Genomic DNA, 24430 nt, shown 5'->3' on the forward strand with positions numbered 1-24430 from the left:
ACATTCTCCCGTGCAACTGGGCTGCTATTCCTCCTTTTATGCAGAATCTTAAAGTCCAGGCTCATGTCCAAGGCACGAAAGCCAGCTAAAAAGTCAATAATCGATACCTAAATCTAGAATTGGACTACTTATTACTGGCTATTACATCAACTTAGAGGCTTCATCTGTATTCTACTATGGCGCTTTTCCTGTTTCCGCCTACGGCAACACGCGACATAGCTTTGCAGACGGTAAGCACAACCGTTTCAGAGAGAAGAGCGGCCAATGTGACGATCTGGCTTTATGTCGATTCGATAGCAAATGACGAAAAAGGACGGATTTCTCATGATTTTACTACATATGAACACTTTTCACATTCTCCCTTGCAACTCGGCTGCTAGTCCTCCTTTCATGCAGAATCTTAAGGTCCTAGCTCATGTCCAAGGCACCAAAGCCAGCTAAAAAGTCAATAATCGATTCTTAAAACTTGAATTGTACTACTCCTTACTGGCTATTACATCAACTTAGATGCTTCATCTGTGTTCTACTATGGTGATTTTAGGGTCTCCACATGCCGCTGCACGCGACATAGCTTTGCAGACGATATGTACAACCGTTTCAGAGAGAAGAGCGGCTTATGTGCCTATCTGGCTTAAAGTCGATTCGATAACAAATGACGAAAACGGACGGATTTCTCAGGTTTTTACTACATATGAACAATTTTCACATTCTCCCGTGCAACTCGGCTGCTAGTCCTCCTTTCATGCAGTATGTCAAGGTCCTAGCTCATGTCCAAGGCACCAAAGCCAGTTAAAAAGTCAATAATCGATACGTAAATCTTGAATTGGACTACATCTTACCGGCTATTACGTCAACTTAGAAGCTTCGTCTGTGTTCTACTATGGTGCTTTTAGTGTCTCCTCATACCGCAGCATGCGACATAGCTTTGCAGACGATGAGTGCAACCTTTTCAGAGAGAAGTGCGGCCAATGTGACGATCTGGTTTTAAGTCGATTCGATAACAAATGACGAAAACGGACGGATTTCTCAGGTTTTTACAACATATGAACACTTTTCACATTCTCCCGTGCTACTCGGCTGCTAGTCCTCCTTTTATGCAGAATCTTAAAGCCCTAGCTCATGTCCAAGGCACGAAAGCCAGCTAAAAAGTCAATAATCGATACCTAAATCTTGAATTGGACTACTTATTACTGGCTATTACATAAACTTAGAAGCTTCATCTGTGTTCTACTATGGTGCTTTTCCTGTTTCCGCCTACGGCAACACGTGACATAGCTTTGCAGACGATAAGCACAACCGTTTCAGAGAGAAGAGCGGCCAATGTGACGATCTGGCTTTAAGTCGATTCGATAACAAATGACGTAAAAGGACGGATTTCTCAGGTTATTACTACATATGAACACTTTTCACATTCTCCCGTGCAACTCGGCTGCTAGTCCTCCTTTCATGCAGAATCTTAAGGTCCTAGCTCATGTCCAAGGCACCAAAGCCAGCTAAAAGGTCAATATTCAATACCTATAACTTGAATTGTACTACTTCTTACTGGCTATTACATCAACTTAGAAGCTTGATCTGTGTTCTACTATGGTGCTTTTAGTGTCTCCTCACACCGCAGCACGCGACATAGTTTTGCAGACGATAAGTACAACCGTTTCAGAGAGAAGAGCGGCCAATGTGACGATCTGGCTTTATGTCGATTCGATAAGAAATGACGAAAACGGACGGATTTCTCAGGTTTTTACTACATATGAACACTTTTCACATTCTCCCGTGCAACTCGGCTGCTAGTCCTCCTTTCATGCAGAATCTTAAGGTCCTAGCTCATGTCCAAGGCACCAAAGCCAGCTTAAAAGTCAATAATCGATTCCTAAAACTTGAATTGTACTACTTCTTACTGGCTATTACATCAACTTAGATGCTTCATCTGTGTTCTACTATGGTGATTTTAGTGTCTCCACATACCGCTGCACGCGACATAGCTTTGCAGACGATATGTACAACCGTTTCAGAGAGAAGAGCGTCCAATGTGACGATCTGGCTTTAAGTCGATTCGATAACAAATGACGAAAACGGACGGATTTCTCAGGTTTTTACTACATATGAACACATTTCACATTCTCACATGCAACTAGGCTGCTAGTCCTCCTTTCATGCAGAATGTCAAGGTCCTAGCTCATGGCCAAGGCACCAAAGCCAGTTAAAAAGTCAATAATCGATACCTAAAACTTGAATTGTACTACTTCTTACTGACTATTAGATCAACGTAGAGGCTTCGTCTGTGTTCTACTATGGTGCTTTTAGTGTCTCCGCATACCGCAGCACGCGACATAGCTTTGCAGACGATAAGTACAACCGCTTCAGAGAGAAGAGCGGCCAATGTGACGATCTGGCTTTAAGACGATTCGATAACAAATGACGAAAACTGACGGATTTCTCAGGTTTTTACTACATATGAACACTTTTCACATTCTCCCGTGCAACTCGGCTGCTAGTCCTCCTTTCATGCAGAATCTTAAAGTCCTAGCTCATGTCCAAGGCACGAAAGCCAGCTAAAAGGGCAATATTCAATACCTAAAACTTGAATTGTACTACTTCTTACTGGCTATTACATCAACTTAGAAGCTTGATCTGTGTTCTACTATGGTGCTTTTAGTGTCTCAGCATACCGCAGTACGCGACATAGCTTTGCAGACGATAAGTACAACCGTTTAAGAGAGAAGTGCGGCCAATGTGACGATCTGGCTTTAAGTCGATTCGATAACAAATGACGAAAACGAACGGATTTCTTAGGTTTTTACTACATATGAACACTTTTCACATTCTCCCGTGCAACTCGGCTGCTAGTCCTCCATTCATGCAGAATCTTTAGGTCCTAGCTCATGTCCAAGGCACCAAAGCCAGCTAAAAAGTCAATAATCAATACCTAAAACTTGAATTGTACTACTTCTTACTGGCTATTACATCAACTTAGAAGCTTCATCTGTGTTCTACTATGGTGCTTTTCCTGTTTCCGCCTACGGCAACACGTGACATAGCTTTGCAGACGATATGTACAACCGTTTCAGAGAGAAGAGCGTCCAATGTGACGATCTGGCTTTAAGTCGATTCGATAACAAATGACGAAAACGGACGGATTTCTCAGGTTTTTACTACATATGAACACATTTCACATTCTCACATGCAACTAGGCTGCTAGTCCTCCTTTCATGCAGAATGTCAAGGTCCTAGCTCATGGCCAAGGCACCAAAGCCAGTTATAAAGTCAATAATCGATACCTAAAACTTGAATTGTACTACTTCTTACTGACTATTAGATCAACTTAGAAGCTTCGTCTGTGTTCTACTATGGTGCTTTTAGTGTCTCCGCATACCGCAGCACGCGACATAGCTTTGCAGACGATAAGTACAACCGCTTCAGAGAGAAGAGCGGCCAATGTGACGATCTGGCTTTAAGTCGATTCGATAACAAATGACGAAAACTGACGGATTTCTCAGGTTTTTACTACATATGAACACTTTTCAAATTCTCCCGTGCAACTCGGCTGCTAGTCCTCCTTTCATGCAGAATCTTAAAGTCCTAGCTCATGTCCAAGGCACGAAAGCCAGCTAAAAGGGCAATATTCAATACCTAAAACTTGAATTGTACTACTTCTTACTGGCTATTACATCAACTTAGAAGCTTGATCTGTGTTCTACTATGGTGCTTTTAGTGTCTCAGCATACCGCAGTACGCGACATAGCTTTGCAGACGATAAGTACAACCGTTTCAGAGAGAAGAGCGGCCAATGTGACGATCTGGCTTTAAGTCGATTCGATAACAAATGACGAAAACGAACGGATTTCTTAGGTTTTTACTACATATGAACACTTTTCACATTCTCCCGTGCAACTCGGCTGCTAGTCCTCCATTCATGCAGAATCTTTAGGTCCTAGCTCATGTCCAAGGCACCAAAGCCAGCTAAAAAGTCAATAATCAATACCTAAAACTTGAATTGTACTACTTCTTACTGGCTGTTACATCAACTTACAAGCTTCATCTGTGTTCTACTACGGTGCTTTTAGTTTCTCTGCATACCGCAGCACGCGACACAGTTTTGCAGACGATAAGTACAACCGTTTCAGAGAGAAGGGCGGCCAATGTGACGATCTGGCTTTATGTCGATTCGATAACAAATGACGAAAACGGACGGATTTCTCAGGTTTTTACAACATATGAACACTTTTCACATTCTCCCGTGCTACTCGGCTGCTAGTCCTCCTTTTATGCAGAATCTTAAGGTCCTAGCTCATGTCCAAGGCACGAAAGCCAGCTAAAAAGTCAATAATCGATACCTAAATTTTGAATTGGACTACTTATTACATGCTATTACATAAACTTAGAAGCTTCATCTGTGTTCTACTATGGTGCTTTTCCTGTTTCTGCCTACGGCAACACGTGACATAGCTTTGCAGACGATAAGCACAACCGTTTCAGAGAGAAGAGCGGCCAATGTGACGATCTGGCTTTAAGTCGATTCGATAACAAATGACGAAAAAGGACGGATTTCTCAGGTTATTACTACATATGAACACTTTTCACATTCTCCCGTGCAACTCGGCTGCTAGTCCTCCTTTCATGCAGAATCTTAAGGTCCTAGCTCATGTCCAAGGCACCAAAGCCAGCTAAAAGGTCAATATTCAATACCTATAACTTGAATTGTACTACATCTTACTGGCTATTACATCAACTTAGAAGCTTGATCTGTGTTCTACTATGGTGCTTTTAGTGTCTCCTCACACCGCAGCACGCGACATAGTTTTGCAGACGATAAGTACAACCGTTTCAGAGAGAAGAGCGGCCAATGTGACGATCTGGCTTTATGTCGATTCGATAAGAAATGACGAAAACGGACGGATTTCTCAGGTTTTTACTACATATGAACACTTTTCACATTCTCCCGTGCAACTCGGCTGCTAGTCCTCCTTTCATGCAGAATCTTAAGGTCCTAGCTCATGTCCAAGGCACCAAAGCCAGCTTAAAAGTCAATAATCGATTCCTAAAACTTGAATTGTACTACTTCTTACTGGCTATTACATCAACTTAGATGCTTCATCTGTGTTCTACTATGGTGATTTTAGTGTCTCCACATACCGCTGCACGCGACATAGCTTTGCAGACGATATGTACAACCGTTTCAGAGAGAAGAGCGTCCAATGTGACGATCTGGCTTTAAGTCGATTCGATAACAAATGACGAAAACGGACGGATTTCTCAGGTTTTTACTACATATGAACACATTTCACATTCTCACATGCAACTAGGCTGCTAGTCCTCCTTTCATGCAGAATGTCAAGGTCCTAGCTCATGGCCAAGGCACCAAAGCCAGTTAAAAAGTCAATAATCGAATCCTAAAACTTGAATTGTACTACTTCTTACTGACTATTAGATCAACTTAGAAGCTTCGTCTGTGTTCTACTATGGTGCTTTTAGTGTCTCCGCATACCGCAGCACGCGACATAGCTTTGCAGGCGATAAGTACAACCGCTTCAGAGAGAAGAGCGGCCAATGTGACGATCTGGCTTTAAGTCGATTCGATAACAAATGACGAAAACTGACGGATTTCTCAGGTTTTTACTACATATGAACACTTTTCAAATTCTCCCGTGCAACTCGGCTGCTAGTCCTCCTTTCATGCAGAATCTTAAAGTCCTAGCTCATGTCCAAGGCACGAAAGCCAGCTAAAAGGGCAATATTCAATACCTAAAACTTGAATTGTACTACTTCTTACTGGCTATTACATCAACTTAGAAGCTTGATCTGTGTTCTACTATGGTGCTTTTAGTGTCTCAGCATACCGCAGTACGCGACATAGCTTTGCAGACGATAAGTACAACCGTTTCAGAGAGAAGAGCGGCCAATGTGACGATCTGGCTTTAAGTCGATTCGATAACAAATGAAGAAAACGAACGGATTTCTTAGGTTTTTACTACATATGAACACTTTTCACATTCTCCCGTGCAACTCGGCTGCTAGTCCTCCATTCATGCAGAATCTTTAGGTCCTAGCTCATGTCCAAGGCACCAAAGCCAGCTAAAAAGTCAATAATCAATACCTAAAACTTGAATTGTACTACTTCTTACTGGCTGTTACATCAACTTACAAGCTTCATCTGTGTTCTACTACGGTGCTTTTAGTTTCTCTGCATACCGCAGCACGCGACACAGTTTTGCAGACGATAAGTACAACCGTTTCAGAGAGAAGGGCGGCCAATGTGACGATCTGGCTTTATGTCGATTCGATAAGAAATGACGAAAACGGACGGATTTCTCAGGTTTTTACTAAATTTGAACACTTTTCACATTCTCCCGTGCAACTCGGCTGCTAGTCCTCCTTTCATGAAGAATGTTAAGGTCCTAGCACATGTCCAAGGCACCAAAGCCAGATAAAATGTCAATAATCGATACCTTAAACTAGAAATGTACTACTTCTTACTGGGTATTACTTCAACTTAGAAGCTTCATCTTTGTTCTACTACGGTGCTTTTAGTTCCTCCGCATACCGCAGCACGCGACATAGTTTTGCAGTCGATAAGTACAACCGTTTCAGAGAGAAGGGCGGCCAATGTGACGATTTGGCTTTAAGTCGATTCGATAACAAATGACGAAAACGGACGGATTTCTCAGGTTTTTACTACATATGAAAACTTTTCGCAGTCTCCCGTGCAACTCGGCTGCTAGTCATTCTTTCATGCAGAATGTAAAGGTCCTAGCTCATGTCCAAGGCACCAAAGCCAGCTAAAAAGTCAATAATCGATACCTAAAACTTGAATTGTTCTACTTCTTACTGGCTATTGCATCATCTTATAAGCTTCATCTGTGTTCTACTATGGTGATTTTAGTGTCTCCGAATACCGCAGCACGCGACATAGCTTTGAAGACGATAAGTACAACCGTTTCAGAGAGAAGAGCGGCCAATGTGACGATCTGGCTTTAAGTCGATTCCATAACAAATGACGAAAACGGATTTCTCAGGTTTTTACTACATATGAACACTTTTCACATTCTCCCGTGCAACTGGGCTGCTAGTCCTCCTTTTATGCAGAATCTTAAAGTCCAGGCTCATGTCCAAGGCACGAAAGCCAGCTAAAAAGTCAATAATCGATACCTAAATCTAGAATTGGACTACTTATTACTGGCTATTACATCAACTTAGAGGCTTCATCTGTATTCTACTATGGCGCTTTTCCTGTTTCCGCCTACGGCAACACGCGACATAGCTTTGCAGACGGTAAGCACAACCGTTTCAGAGAGAAGAGCGGCCAATGTGACGATCTGGCTTTATGTCGATTCGATAGCAAATGACGAAAAAGGACGGATTTCTCATGATTTTACTACATATGAACACTTTTCACATTCTCCCTTGCAACTCGGCTGCTAGTCCTCCTTTCATGCAGAATCTTAAGGTCCTAGCTCATGTCCAAGGCACCAAAGCCAGCTAAAAAGTCAATAATCGATTCTTAAAACTTGAATTGTACTACTTCTTACTGGCTATTACATCAACTTAGATGCTTCATCTGTGTTCTACTATGGTGATTTTAGGGTCTCCACATGCCGCTGCACGCGACATAGCTTTGCAGACGATATGTACAACCGTTTCAGAGAGAAGAGCGGCTTATGTGCCCATCTGGCTTAAAGTCGATTCGATAACAAATGACGAAAACGGACGGATTTCTCAGGTTTTTACTACATATGAACAATTTTCACATTCTCCCGTGCAACTCGGCTGCTAGTCCTCCTTTCATGCAGAATGTCAAGGTCCTAGCTCATGTCCAAGGCACCAAAGCCAGTTAAAAAGTCAATAATCGATACGTAAATCTTGAATTGGACTACATCTTACCGGCTATTACGTCAACTTAGAAGCTTCGTCTGTGTTCTACTATGGTGCTTTTAGTGTCTCCGCATACCGCAGCATGCGACATAGCTTTGCAGACGATGAGTGCAACCTTTTCAGAGAGAAGTGCGGCCAATGTGACGATCTGGTTTTAAGTCGATTCGATAACAAATGACGAAAACGGACGGATTTCTCAGGTTTTTACAACATATGAACACTTTTCACATTCTCCCGTGCTACTCGGCTGCTAGTCCTCCTTTTATGCAGAATCTTAAAGCCCTAGCTCATGTCCAAGGCACGAAAGCCAGCTAAAAAGTCAATAATCGATACCTAAATCTTGAATTGGACTACTTATTACTGGCTATTACATAAACTTAGAAGCTTCATCTGTGTTCTACTATGGTGCTTTTCCTGTTTCCGCCTACGGCAACACGTGACATAGCTTTGCAGACGATAAGCACAACCGTTTCAGAGAGAAGAGCGGCCAATGTGACGATCTGGCTTTAAGTCGATTCGATAACAAATGACGTAAAAGGACGGATTTCTCAGGTTATTACTACATATGAACACTTTTCACATTCTCCCGTGCAACTCGGCTGCTAGTCCTCCTTTCATGCAGAATCTTAAGGTCCTAGCTCATGTCCAAGGCACCAAAGCCAGCTAAAAGGTCAATATTCAATACCTATAACTTGAATTGTACTACTTCTTACTGGCTATTACATCAACTTAGAAGCTTGATCTGTGTTCTACTATGGTGCTTTTAGTGTCTCCTCACACCGCAGCACGCGACATAGTTTTGCAGACGATAAGTACAACCGTTTCAGAGAGAAGAGCGGCCAATGTGACGATCTGGCTTTATGTCGATTCGATAAGAAATGACGAAAACGGACGGATTTCTCAGGTTTTTACTACATATGAACACTTTTCACATTCTCCCGTGCAACTCGGCTGCTAGTCCTCCTTTCATGCAGAATCTTAAGGTCCTAGCTCATGTCCAAGGCACCAAAGCCAGCTTAAAAGTCAATAATCGATTCCTAAAACTTGAATTGTACTACTTCTTACTGGCTATTACATCAACTTAGATGCTTCATCTGTGTTCTACTATGGTGATTTTAGTGTCTCCACATACCGCTGCACGCGACATAGCTTTGCAGACGATATGTACAACCGTTTCAGAGAGAAGAGCGTCCAATGTGACGATCTGGTTTCAAGTCGATTCGATAACAAATGACGAAAACGGACGGATTTCTCAGGTTTTTACTACATATGAACACATTTCACATTCTCACATGCAACTAGGCTGCTAGTCCTCCTTTCATGCAGAATGTCAAGGTCCTAGCTCATGGCCAAGGCACCAAAGCCAGTTTAAAGTCAATAATCGATACCTAAAACTTGAATTGTACTACTTCTTACTGACTATTAGATCAACTTAGAAGCTTCGTCTGTGTTCTACTATGGTGCTTTTAGTGTCTCCGCATACCGCAGCACGCGACATAGCTTTGCAGACGATAAGTACAACCGCTTCGGAGAGAAGAGCGGCCAATGTGACGATCTGGCTTTAAGTCGATTCGATAACAAATGACGAAAACTGACGGATTTCTCAGGTTTTTACTACATATGAACACTTTTCACATTCTCCCGTGCAACTCGGCTGCTAGTCCTCCTTTCATGCAGAATCTTTAGGTCCTAGCTCATGTCCAAGGCACCAAAGCCAGCTAAAAAGTCAATAATCAATACCTAAAACTTGAATTGTACTACTTCTTACTGGCTATTACATCAACTTAGAAGCTTGATCTGTGTTCTACTATGGTGCTTTTAGTGTCTCAGCATACCGCAGTACGCGACATAGCTTTGCAGACGATAAGTACAACCGTTTCAGAGAGAAGAGCGGCCAATGTGACGATCTGGCTTTAAGTCGATTCGATAACAAATGACGAAAACGGACGGATTTCTCAGGTTTTTACTACATATGAACAATTTTCACATTCTCCCGTGGAACTCGGCTGCTAGTCCACCTTTCATGCAGAATCTTAAGGTCCTAGCTCATGTCCAATGCACCAAAGCTAGCTAAAAAGTCAATAATCGATACCTAAAACTTGAATTGTACTACATCTTACTGGATATTACATCAACTTAGAAGATTCATCTGTGTTCTACTGTGGTGATTTTAGTGTCACCGCATACCGCAGCACGTGACATAGCTTTGCAGACGATAAGTACAACCGTTTCAGAGAGAAGAGCGGCCAATGTGACGATCTGGCTTTATGTCGATTCGATAGCAAATGACGAAAAAGGACGGATTTCTCAGGTTTTTATAACATATGAACACTTTTCACATTCTCCAGTGCAAATCGGCTGCTAGTCCTCCTTTCATGCATAATCTTGAGGTCCTAGCTCATGTCCAAGGCACCAAAGCCAGCTAAAAAGTCAATAATCGATACCTAAAACTTGAATTGGACTACTTCTTACTGGCTATTACATCCACTTAGAAGCCTTATCTGTGTTCTACTACGGTGCTTTTAGTTTCTCCTCACACCGCAGCACGCGACATAGCTTTGCAGACGATAAGTACAACCGTTTCAGAGAGAAGAGCGGCCAATGTGACGATCTGGCTTTAAGTCGATTCGATAACAAATGACGAAAACGGACGGATTTCTCATGATTTTACTACATATGAACACTTTTCACATTCTCCCTTGCAACTCGGCTGCTAGTCCTCCTTTCATGCAGAATCTTAAGGTCCTAGCTCATGTCCAAGGCACCAAAGCCAGCTAAAAAGTCAATAATCGATTCCTAAAACTTGAATTGTACTACTTCTTACTGGCTATTACATCAACTTAGATGCTTCATCTGTGTTCTACTATGGTGATTTTAGGGTCTCCACATGCCGCTGCACGCGACATAGCTTTGCAGACGATATGTACAACCGTTTCAGAGAGAAGAGCGGCTTATGTGCCCATCTGGCTTAAAGTCGATTCGATAACAAATGACGAAAACGGACGGATTTCTCAGGTTTTTACTACATATGAACAATTTTCACATTCTCCCGTGCAACTCGGCTGCTAGTCCTCCTTTCATGCAGAATGTCAAGGTCCTAGCTCATGTCCAAGGCACCAAAGCCAGTTAAAAAGTCAATAATCGATACGTAAATCTTGAATTGGACTACATCTTACCGGCTATTACGTCAACTTAGAAGCTTCGTCTGTGTTCTACTATGGTGCTTTTAGTGTCTCCGCATACCGCAGCATGCGACATAGCTTTGCAGACGATGAGTGCAACCTTTTCAGAGAGAAGTGCGGCCAATGTGACGATCTGGTTTTAAGTCGATTCGATAACAAATGACGAAAACGGACGGATTTCTCAGGTTTTTACAACATATGAACACTTTTCACATTCTCCCGTGCTACTCGGCTGCTAGTCCTCCTTTTATGCAGAATCTTAAAGCTCTAGCTCATGTCCAAGGCACGAAAGCCAGCTAAAAAGTCAATAATCGATACCTAAATCTTGAATTGGACTACTTATTACTGGCTATTACATAAATTTAGAAGCTTCATCTGTGTTCTACTATGGTGCTTTTCCTGTTTCCGCCTACGGCAACACGTGACATAGCTTTGCAGACGATAAGCACAACCGTTTCAGAGAGAAGAGCGGCCAATGTGACGATCTGGCTTTAAGTCGATTCGATAACAAATGACGAAAAAGGACGGATTTCTCAGGTTATTACTACATATGAACACTTTTCACATTCTCCCGTGCAACTCGGCTGCTAGTCCTCCTTTCATGCAGAATCTTAAGGTCCTAGCTCATGTCCAAGGCACCAAAGCCAGCTAAAAGGTCAATATTCAATACCTATAACTTGAATTGTACTACTTCTTACTGGCTATTACATCAACTTAGAAGCTTGATCTGTGTTCTACTATGGTGCTTTTAGTGTCTCCTCACACCGCAGCACGCGACATAGTTTTGCAGACGATAAGTACAACCGTTTCAGAGAGAAGAGCGGCCAATGTGACGATCTGGCTTTAAGTCGATTCGATAACAAATGACGAAAACTGACGGATTTCTCAGGTTTTTACTACATATGAACACTTTTCACATTCTCCCGTGCAACTCGGCTGCTAGTCCTCCTTTCATGCAGAATCTTTAGGTCCTAGCTCATGTCCAAGGCACCAAAGCCAGCTAAAAAGTCAATAATCGATACCTAAAACTTGAATTGTACTACATCTTACTGGATATTACATCAACTTAGAAGCTTCATCTGTGTTCTACTGTGGTGATTTTAGTGTCACCGCATACCGCAGCACGTGACATAGCTTTGCAGACGATAAGTACAACCGTTTCAGAGAGAAGAGCGGCCAATGTGACGATCTGGCTTTATGTCGATTCGATAGCAAATGACGAAAAAGGACGGATTTCTCAGGTTTTTACTACATATGAACACTTTTCACATTCTCCAGTGCAAATCGGCTGCTAGTCCTCCTTTCATGCAGAATCTTGAGGTCCTAGCTCATGTCCAAGGCACCAAAGCCAGCTAAAAAGTCAATAATCGATACCTAAAACTTGAATTGGACTACTTCTTACTGGCTATTACATCCACTTAGAAGCCTTATCTGTGTTCTACTACGGTGCTTTTAGTTTCTCCTCACACCGCAGCACGCGACATAGCTTTGCAGACGATAAGTACAACCGTTTCAGAGAGAAGAGCGGCCAATGTGACGATCTGGCTTTGAGTCGATTCGATAACAAATGACGAAAACGGACGGATTTCTCAGGTTTTTACTACATATGAACAATTTTCACATTCTCCCGTGCAACTCGGCTGCTAGTCCTCCTTTTATGCAGAATCTTAAAGCCCTAGCTCATGTCCAAGGCACGAAAGCCAGCTAAAAAGTCAATAATCGATACCTAAATCTTGAATTGGACTACTTATTACTGGCTATTACATAAACTTAGAAGCTTCATCTGTGTTCTACTATGGTGCTTTTCCTGTTTCCGCCTACGGCAACACGTGACATAGCTTTGCAGACGATAAGCACAACCGTTTCAGAGAGAAGAGCGGCCAATGTGACGATCTGGCTTTAAGTCGATTCGATAACAAATGACGAAAAAGGACGGATTTCTCAGGTTATTACTACATATGAACACTTTTCACATTCTCCCGTGCAACTCGGCTGCTAGTCCTCCTTTCATGCAGAATCTTAAGGTCCTAGCTCATGTCCAAGGCACAAAAGCCAGCTAAAAGGTCCATATTCAATACCTATAACTTGAATTGTACTACTTCTTACTGGCTATTACATCAAGTTAGAAGCTTGATCTGTGTTCTACTATGGTGCTTTTAGTGTCTCCTTACACCGCAGCACGCGACATAGTTTTGCAGACGATAAGTACAACCGTTTCAGAGAGAAGAGCGGCCAATGTGACGATCTGGCTTTATGTCGATTCGATAAGAAATGACGAAAACGGACGGATTTCTCAGGTTTTTACTACATATGAACACTTTTCACATTCTCCCGTGCAACTCGGCTGCTAGTCCTCCTTTCATGCAGAATCTTAAGGTCCTAGCTCATGTCCAAGAAACCAAAGCCAGCTTAAAAGTCAATAATCGATTCCTAAAACTTGAATTGTACTACTTCTTACTGGCTATTACATCAACTTAGATGCTTCATCTGTGTTCTACTATGGTGATTTTAGTGTCTCCACATACCGCTGCACGCGACATAGCTTTGCAGACGATAAGTACAACCGTTTCAGAGAGAAGAGCGGCCAATGTGACGATCTGGCTTTAAGTCGATTCGATAAGAAATGACGAAAACGGACGGATTTCTCAGGTTTTTACTACATATGAACAATTTTCACATTCTCCCGTGGAACTCGGCTGCTAGTCCACCTTTCATGCAGAATCTTAAGGTCCTAGCTCATGTCCAATGCACCAAAGCTAGCTAAAAAGTCAATAATCGATACCTAAAACTTGAATTGTACTACATCTTACTGGATATTACATCAACTTAGAAGCTTCATCTGTGTTCTACTGTGGTGATTTTAGTGTCACCGCATACCGCAGCACGTGACATAGCTTTGCAGACGATAAGTACAACCGTTTCAGAGAGAAGAGCGGCCAATGTGACGATCTGGCTTTATGTCGATTCGATAGCAAATGACGAAAAAGGACGGATTTCTCAGGTTTTTACTACATATGAACACTTTTCACATTCTCCCGTGCAAATCGGCTGCTAGTCCTCCTTTCATGCAGAATCTTGAGGTCCTACCTCATGTCCAAGGCACCAAAGCCAGCTAAAAAGTCAATAATCGATACCTAAAACTTGAATTGGACTACTTCTTACTGGCTATTACATCCACTTAGAAGCCTTATCTGTGTTCTACTACGGTGCTTTTAGTTTCTCCTCACACCGCAGCACGCGACATAGCTTTGCAGACGATAAGTACAACCGTTTCAGAGAGAAGAGCGGCCAATGTGACGATCTGGCTTTAAGTCGAGTCGATAACAAATGACGAAAACGGACGGATTTCTCATGATTTTACTACATATGAACACTTTTCACATTCTCCCTTGCAACTCGGCTGCTAGTCCTCCTTTCATGCAGAATCTTAAGGTCCTAGCTCATGTCCAAGGCACCAAAGCCAGCTAAAAAGTCAATAATCGATTCCTAAAACTTGAATTGTACTACTTCTTACTGGCTATTACATCAACTTAGATGCTTCATCTGTGTTCTACTATGGTGATTTTAGGGTCTCCACATGCCGCTGCACGCGACATAGCTTTGCAGACGATATGTACAACCGTTTCAGAGAGAAGAACGGCTTATGTGCCCATCTGGCTTAAAGTCGATTCGATAACAAATGACGAAAACGGACGGATTTCTCAGGTTTTTACTACATATTAACAATTTTCACATTCTCCCGTGCAACTCGGCTGCTAGTCCTCCTTTCATGCAGAATGTCAAGGTCCTAGCTCATGTCCAAGGCACCAAAGCCAGTTAAAAAGTCAATAATCGATACGTAAATCTTGAATTGGACTACATCTTACCGGCTTTTACGTCAATTTAGAAGCTTCGTCTGTGTTCTACTATGGTGCTTTTAGTGTCTCCGCATACCGCAGCATGCGACATAGCTTTGCAGACGATGAGTGCAACCTTTTCAGAGAGAAGTGCGGCCTATGTGGCGATCTGGTTTTAAGTCGATTCGATAACAAATGACGAAAACGGACGGATTTCTCAGGTTTTTACTACATATGAACACTTTTCACATTCTCCCGTGCTACTCGGCTGCTAGTCCTCCTTTTATGCAGAATCTTAAAGCCCTAGCTCATGTCCAAGGCACGAAAGCCAGCTAAAAAGTCAATAATCGATACCTAAATCTTGAATTGGACTACTTATTACTGGCTATTACATAAACTTAGAAGCTTCATCTGTGTTCTACTATGGTGCTTTTCCTGTTTCCGCCTACGGCAACACGTGACATAGCTTTGCAGACGATAAGCACAACCGTTTCAGAGAGAAGAGCGGCCAATGTGACGATCTGGCTTTAAGTCGATTCGATAACAAATGACGAAAAAGGACGGATTTCTCAGGTTATTACTACATATGAACACTTTTCACATTCTCCCGTGCAACTCGGCTGCTAGTCCTCCTTTCATGCAGAATCTTAAGGTCCTAGCTCATGTCCAAGGCACCAAAGCCAGCTAAAAGGTCCATATTCAATACCTATAACTTGAATTGTACTACTTCTTACTGGCTATTACATCAACTTAGAAGCTTGATCTGTGTTCTACTATGGTGCTTTTAGTGTCTCCTCACACCGCAGCACGCGACATAGTTTTGCAGACGATAAGTACAACCGTTTCAGAGAGAAGAGCGGCCAATGTGACGATCTGGCTTTATGTCGATTCGATAACAAATGACGAAAACGGACGGATTTCTCAGGTTTTTACTACATATGAACACTTTTCACATTCTCCCGTGCAACTCGGCTGCTAGTCCTCCTTTCATGCAGAATCTTAAGGTCCTAGCTCATGTCCAAGGCACCAAAGCCTGCTTAAAAGTCAATAATCGATTCCTAAAACTTGAATTGTACTACTTCTTACTGGCTATTACATCAACTTAGATGCTTCATCTGTGTTCTACTATGGTGATTTTAGTGTCTCCACATACCGCTGCACGCGACATAGCTTTGCAGACGATATGTACAACCGTTTCAGAGAGAAGAGCGGCCAATGTGACGATCTGGCTTTAAGTCGATTCGATAACAAATGACGAAAACGGACGGATTTCTCAGGTTTTTACTACATATGAACACATTTCACATTCTCACGTGCAGCTAGGCTGCTAGTCCTCCTTTCATGCAGAATGTCAAGGTCCTAGCTCATGGCCAAGGCACCAAAGCCAGTTAAAAAGTCAATAATCGATACCTAAAACTTGAATTGTATTACTTCTTACTGACTATTAGATCAAGTTAGAAGCTTCGTCTGTGTTCTACTATGGTGCTTTTAGTGTCTGCGCATACCGCAGCAGGCGACATAGCTTTGCAGACGATAAGTACAACCGCTTCAGAGAGAAGAGCGGCCAATGTGACGATCTGGCTTTAAGTCGATTCGATAACAAATGACGAAAACTGACGGATTTCTCAGGTTTTTACTACATATGAACACTTTTCTCATTCTCCCGTGCAACTCTGCTGCTAGTCCTCCTTTTATGCAGAACCTTAAAGTCCTAGCTCATGTCCAAGGCACGAAAGCCAGCTAAAAGGGCAATATTCAATACCTAAAACTTGAATTGTACTACTTCTTACTGGCTATTACATCAACTTAGAAGCTTGATCTGTGTTCTACTATGGTGCTTTTAGTGTCTCAGCATACCGCAGTACGCGACATAGCTTTGCAGACGATAAGTACAACCGTTTCAGAGAGAAGAGCGGCCAATGTGACGATCTGGCTTTAAGTCGATTCGATAACAAATGACGAAAACGAACGGATTTCTTAGGTTTTTACTACATATGAACACTTTTCACATTCTCCCGTGCAACTCGGCTGCTAGTCCTCCATTCATGCAGAATCTTTAGGTCCTAGCTCATGTCCAAGGCACCAAAGCCAGCTAAAAAGTCAATAATCAATACCTAAAACTTGAATTGTACTACTTCTTACTGGCTATTACATCAACTTACAAGCTTCATCTGTGTTCTACTACGGTGCTTTTAGTTTCTCTGCATACCGCAGCACGCGACACAGTTTTGCAGACGATAAGTACAACCGTTTCAGAGAGAAGAGCGGCCAATGTGACGATCTGGCTTTAAGTCGATTCGATAACAAATGACGAAAACGGACGGATTTCTCAGGTTTTTACTACATATGAACAATTTTCACATTCTCCCGTGGAACTAGGCTGCTACTCCACCTTTCATGCAGAATCTTAAGGTCCTAGCTCATGTCCAATGCACCAAAGCTAGCTAAAAAGTCAATAACCGATACCTAAAACTTGAATTGTACTACATCTTACTGGATATTACATCAACTTAGAAGCTTCATCTGTGTTCTACTGTGGTGATTTTAGTGTCACCGCATACCGCAGCACGTGACATAGCTTTGCAGACGATAAGTACAACCGTTTCAGAGAGAAGAGCGGCCAATGTGACGATCTGGCTTTAAGTCGATTCGATAACAGATGACGAAAACGGACGGATTTCTCAGGTTTTTACTACATATGAACACTTTTCACATCCTCCCGTGCAACTCGGCTGCTAGTCCTCCTTTCATGCAGAATCTTAAGCTCCTAGCTCATGTCCAAGGCACCAAAGCCTGTTTCCGCCTACGGCAACACGTGACATAGCTTTGCAGACGATAAGCACAACCGTTTCAGAGAGAAGAGCGGCCAATGTGACGATCTGGCTTATTTCGATTCGATAACAAATGACGAAAAAGGACGGATTTCTCAGGTTATTACTACATATGAACACTTTTCACATTCTCCAGTGCAACTCGGCTGCTAGTCCTCCTTTCATGCAGAATCTTAAGGTCCTAGCTCATGTCCAAGGCACCAACGCCAGCTAAAAGGTCCATATTCAATACCTATAACTTGAATTGTACTACTTCTTACTGGCTATTACATCAACTTAGAAGCTTGATCTGTGTTCCACTATGGTGCTTTTAGTGTCTCCTCACACCGCAGCACGCGACATAGCTTTGCATACGATAAATACAACCGTTTCAGAGAGAAGAGCGGCCAATGTGACGATCTGGCTTTATGTCGATTCGATAACAAATGACGAAAACGGACGGATTTCTCAGGTTTTTACTACATATGAACACTTTTCACATTCTCACGTGCAACTCGGCTGCTAGTCCTCCTTTCATGCAGAATCTTAAGGTCCTAGCTCATGTCCAAGGTACCGAAGCCAGCTAAAAAGTCAATAATCGATACCTAAAACTTGAATTGTTCTACTTCTTACTGGCTATTGCATCAACTTAGGAGCTTCATCTGTGTTCTACTATGGTGATTTTAGTGTCTCCGCATACCGCAGCACGCGATATAGCTTTGCAGACGATAAGTACAACCGTTTCAGAGAGAAGAGCGGCCAATGTGACGATCTGGCTTTAAGTCGATTCGATAACAAATGACGAAAACGGACGGATTTCTCAGGTTTTTACTACATATGAACACTTTTCACATTCTCCCGTGCAACTCGGCTGCTAGTCCTCCATTCATGCAGAATCTTAAGGTCCTAGCTCATGTCCAAGGCACCAAAGCCAGCTAAAAACTCAATAATCAATACCTAAAACATGAATTGTACTACTTCTTACTGGCTATTACATCAACTTACAAGCTTCATCTGTGTTCTACTACGGTGCTTTTAGTTTCTCCGCATACCACAGCACGCGACACAGTTTTGCAGACGATAAGTACAACCGTTTCAGAGAGAAGAGCGGCCAATGTGACGATCTGGCTTTAAGACGATTCGATAACAAATGACGAAACCGGACGGATTTCTCAGGTTTTTACTACATATGAACAATTTTCACATTCTCCCGTGGAACTCGGCTGCTAGTCCACCTTTCATGCAGAATCTTAAGGTCCTAGCTCATGTCCAATGCACCAAAGCTAGCTAAAAAGTCAATAATCGATACCTAAAACTTGAATTGTACTACATCTTACTGGATATTACATCAACTTAGAAGCTTCATCTGTGTTCTACTATGGTGATTTTAGTGTCTCCGCATACCGCAGCACGCGACATAGCTTTGCAGACGATAAGCACAACTGTTTCAGAGAGAAGAGCGGCCAATGTGACGATCTGGCTTTAAGTCGATTCGATAACAAATGAAGAAAACGGACGGATTTCTCAGGTTTTTAATACATATGAACACTTTTCACATTCTCCCGTGCAACTCGGCAGCTAGTCGTCCTTTCATGCAGAATCTTAAGGTCCTAGCACATGTCCAAGGCACCAAAGCCAGCTAAAAAGTCAATAACCGATACCTAAAACTTGAATTGTACTACTTCTTACTGGCTATTACATCATCTTAGGAGCTTCATCTGTGTTCTACTATGGTGCTTTTAGTTACTCCGAATACCGCAGTACGCGACATAGCTTTGCAGTCGATAAGTACAACCGTTTCAGAGAGAAGAGCGGCCAATGTGACGATCTGGCTTTAAGTCGATTCGATAACAAATGACGAAAACGGACGGATTTCTCAGGTTTTTACTACATATGAACAGTTTTCACATTCTCCCGTGCAACTCGGCTGCTAGTCCTCCTTTCATGCAGAATCTTAAGGTCCAAGCTCATGTCCAAGGCACCAAAGCCAGCTAAAAAGTCAATAATCAATACCTAAAACTTGAATTGTACTACTTCTTACTGGCTATTACATCAACTTAGAAGCTTCATCTGTGTTCTACTACGGTGCTTTTAGTTCCTCCGCATACCGCAGCACGCGACATAGTTTTGCAGTCGATAAGTACAACCGTTTCAGAGAGAAGGGCGGCCAATGTGACGATCTGGCTTTAAGTCGATTCGATAACAAATGACGAAAACGGACGGATTTCTCAGGTTTTTACTACATATGAACACTTTTCACATTCTCCCGTGGAACTCGGCTGCTAGTCCACGTTTCATGCAAAATCTTAAGGTCCTAGCTCATGTCCAAGGCACCAAAGCCAGCTAAAAAGTCAATAATCGATACCTAAAACTTGAATTGTACTACTTCTTACTGGATATTACATCAACTTAGAAGCTTCATCTGTGTTCTACTGTGGTGATTTTAGTGTCACCGCATACCGCAGCACGTGACATAGCTTTGCAGGCGATAAGTACAACCGTTTCAGAGAGAAGAGCAGCCAATGTGACGATCTGGCTTTAAGTAGATTCGATAACAAATGACGAAAACGGACGGATTTCTAAGGTTTTTACTACATATGAACACATTTCACATTCTCCCGTGCAACTCGGCTGCTAGTCCTCCTTTCATGAAGAATGTTAAGGTCCTAGCACATGTCCATGGCACCAAAGCCAGCTAAAATGTCAATAATCGATACCTTAAACTAGAAATGTACTACTTCTTACTGGGTATTACATCTACTTAGAAGCTTCATCTGTGTTCTACTATGGTGCTTTTAGTGTCTCCACATGCCGCAGCACGCGACATAGCTTTGCAGACGATAAGTTCAACCATTTCAGAGAGAAGAGCGGCCAATGTGACGATCTGGCTTTAAGTCGATTCGATAACAAATGACGAAAACGGACGTATTTCTCAGGTTTTTACTAAATTTGAACACTTTTCACATTCTCCCGTGCAACTCGGCTGCTAGTCCTCCTTTCATGAAGAATGTTAAGGTCCTAGCACATGTCCAAGGCACCAAAGCCAGCTAAAATGTCAATAATCGATACCTTAAACTAGAAATGTACTACTTCTTACTTAGTATTACATCTACTTAGAAGCTTCATCTGTGTTCTACTATGGTGCTTTTAGTGTCTCCACATGCCGCAGCACGCGACATAGCTTTGCAGACGATAAGTACAACCGTTTCAGAGAGAAAAGCGGCCAATGTGACGATCTGGCTTTAAGTCGATTCGATAATAAATGACGAAAACGGACGTATTTCTCAGGTTTTTACTAAGTTTGAACACTTTTCACATTCTCCCGTGCAACTCGGCTGCCAGTCCTCCTTTCATGCAGAATATTAAGGTTGTAGCTCATGTCCAAGGCACCAAAGCCAGCTAAAAATACAATATTCAGTACCTAAAACTTGAATTGTACTACTTCTTACTGGCTATTACATCAACTTAGAAGCTTGATCTGTGTTCTACTATGGTGCTTTTAGTGTCTCAGCATACCGCAGCACGCGACCTAGCTTTGCAGACGATAAGTACAACCGTTTCAGAGAGAAGAGCGGCCAATGTGACGATCTGGCTTTAAGTCGATTCGATAACAAATGACGAAAGCGGACGGATTTCTCAGGTTTTTACTACATATGAACACTTTTCACATTCTCCCGTGCAACTGGGCTGCTAGTCCTCCTTTTATGCAGAATCTTAAAGTCCTAGGTCATGTCCAAGGCACGAAAGCCAGCTAAAAAGTCAATAATCGATTCCTAAATCTTGAATTTGACTACTTCTTACTGGCTATTACATCAACTTAGAAGCTTCATCTGTGTTCTACTATGGTGCTTTTCCTGTTTCCGCCTACGGCAACACGCGACATAGCTTTGCAGACGATAAGCACAACTGTTTCAGAGAGAGGAGCGGCCAATGTGACGATCTGGCTTTAAGTCGATTCGCTAACAAATGACGAAAAAGGACGGATTTCTCAGGTTATTACTACATATGAACACTTTTCACATTCTCCCGTGCAACTCGGCTGCTAGTCCTCCTTTCATACAGAATCTTAAGGTCCTAGCTCATGTCCAAGGCACCAAAGCCAGCTAAAATGTCCATATTCAATACCTAAAACTTGAATTGTACTACTTCTTACTGGCTATTACATCAACTTAGAAGCTTCATCTGTGTTCTACTGTGGTGATTTTAGTGTCTCCGCATACCGCAGCACGTGACATAGCTTTGCAGACGATAAGCACAACTGTTTCAGAGAGAAGAGCGGCCAATGTGACGATCTGGCTTTAAGTCGATTCGATAACAAATGAAGAAAACGGACGGATTTCTCAGGTTTTTAATACATATGAACACTTTTCACATTCTCCCGTGCAACTCGGCAGCTAGTCGTCCTTTCATGCAGAATCTTAAGGTCCTAGCACATGTCCAAGGCACCAAAGCCAGCTAAAAAGTCAATAACCGATACCTAAAACTTGAATTGTACTACTTCTTACTGGCTATTACATCATCTTAGGAGCTTCATCTGTGTTCTACTATGGTGCTTTTAGTTACTCCGAATACCGCAGTACGCGACATAGCTTTGCAGACGATAAGTACAACCGTTTCAGAGAGAAGAGCGGCCAATGTGACGATCTGGCTTTAAGTCGATTCGATAACAAATGACGAAAACGGACGGATTTCTCAGGTTTTTACTACATATGAACACTTTTCACATTCTCCCGTGCAACTCGGCTGCTAGTCCTCCTTTCATGCAGAATCTTAAGGTCCAAGCTCATGTCCAAGGCACCAAAGCCAGCTAAAAAGTCAATAATCAATACCTAAAACTTGAATTGTACTACTTCTTACTGGCTATTACATCAACTTAGAAGCTTCATCTGTGTTCTACTACGGTGCTTTTAGTTCCTCCGCATACCGCAGCACGCGACATAGTTTTGCAGTCGATAAGTACAACCGTTTCAGAGAGAAGGGCGGCCAATGTGACGATCTGGCTTTAAGTCGATTCGATAACAAATGACGAAAACGGACGGATTTCTAAGGTTTTTACTACATATGAACACATTTCACATTCTCCCGTGCAACTCGGCTGCTAGTCCTCCTTTCATGAAGAATGTTAAGGTCCTAGCACATGTCCAAGGCACCAAAGCCAGCTAAAATGTCAATAATCGATACCTTAAACTAGAAATGTACTACTTCTTACTGGGTATTACATCTACTTAGAAGATTCATCTGTGTTCTACTATGGTGCTTTTAGTGTCTCCACATGCCGCAGCACGCGACATAGCTTTGCAGACGATAAGTTCAACCGTTTCAGAGAGAAGAGCGGCCAATGTGACGATCTGGCTTTAAGTCGATTCGATAACAAATGACGAAAACGGACGTATTTCTCAGGTTTTTACTAAATTTGAACACTTTTCACATTCTCCCGTGCAACTCGGCTGCTAGTCCTCCTTTCATGAAGAATGTTAAGGTCCTAGCACATTGTCCAAGGCACCAAAGCCAGCTAAAATGTCAATAATCGATACCTTAAACTAGAAATGTACTACTTCTTACTTAGTATTACATCTACTTAGAAGCTTCATCTGTGTTCTACTATGGTGCTTTTAGTGTCTCCACATGCCGCAGCACGCGACATAGCTTTGCAGACGATAAGTACAACCGTTTCAGAGAGAAAAGCGGCCAATGTGAAGATCTGGCTTTAAGTCGATTCGATAATAAATGACGAAAACGAGCGTATTTCTCAGGTTTTTACTAAATTTGAACACTTTTCACATTCTCCCGTGCAACTCGGCTGCCAGTCATCCTTTCATGCAGAATATTAAGGTTGTAGCTCATGTCCAAGGCACCAAAGCCAGCTAAAAATACAATATTCAGTACCTAAAACTTGAATTGTACTACTTCTTACTGGCTATTACATCAACTTAGAAGCTTCATCTGTGTTCTACTGTGGTGATTTTAGTGTCTCCGCATACCGCAGCACGTGACATAGCTTTGCAGACGATAAACACAACCGTTTCAGAGAGAAGAGCGGCCAATGTGACGACCTGGCTTTAAGTCGATTCGATAACAAATGACGAAAAAGGACGGATTTCTCAGGTTTTTACTACATTTGAACAGTTTTCACATTCTCCCATGCAACTCGGCTGCTAGTCCACCTTTCATGCAGAATATTAAGGTCCTAGCTCATGGCCAATGCACCAAAGCCAGCTAAAAAGTCAATAATCGATACCTAAAACTTGAATTGTACTACTTCTTACTGGATATTACATCAACTTAGAAGTTTCATCTGTGTTCTACAGTGGTGATATTAGTGTCTCCGCATACCGCAGCACATGACATAGCTTTGCAGACGATAAGTACAACCGTTTCAGAGAGAAGAGCGGCCAATGTGACGATCTGGCTTTAAGTCGATTCGATAACAAATGACGAAAACGGACGGATTTCTAAGGTTTTTACTACATATGAACACTTTTCACATTCTCCCGTGCAACTCGGCTGCTAGTCCTCCTTTCATGAAGAATGTTAAGGTCCTAGCTCATGTCCAAGGGTCCAAAGCCAGCTAAAAAGTCAATAATCGATAACTTAAACTTGAATTGTACTACTTCTTACTGGGTATTACATCAACTTAGAAGCTTCATCTGTGTTCTACTATGGTGCTTTTAGTGTCTCCGCATACCGCAGCACGCGACATAGTTTTGCAGACGATAAGTACAATCGTTTCAGAGAG

The sequence above is a fragment of the Schistocerca gregaria genome, unplaced genomic scaffold, assembly GCF_023897955.1.
Source record: "Schistocerca gregaria isolate iqSchGreg1 unplaced genomic scaffold, iqSchGreg1.2 ptg000224l, whole genome shotgun sequence".
Taxonomy (NCBI): domain Eukaryota; kingdom Metazoa; phylum Arthropoda; class Insecta; order Orthoptera; family Acrididae; genus Schistocerca; species Schistocerca gregaria.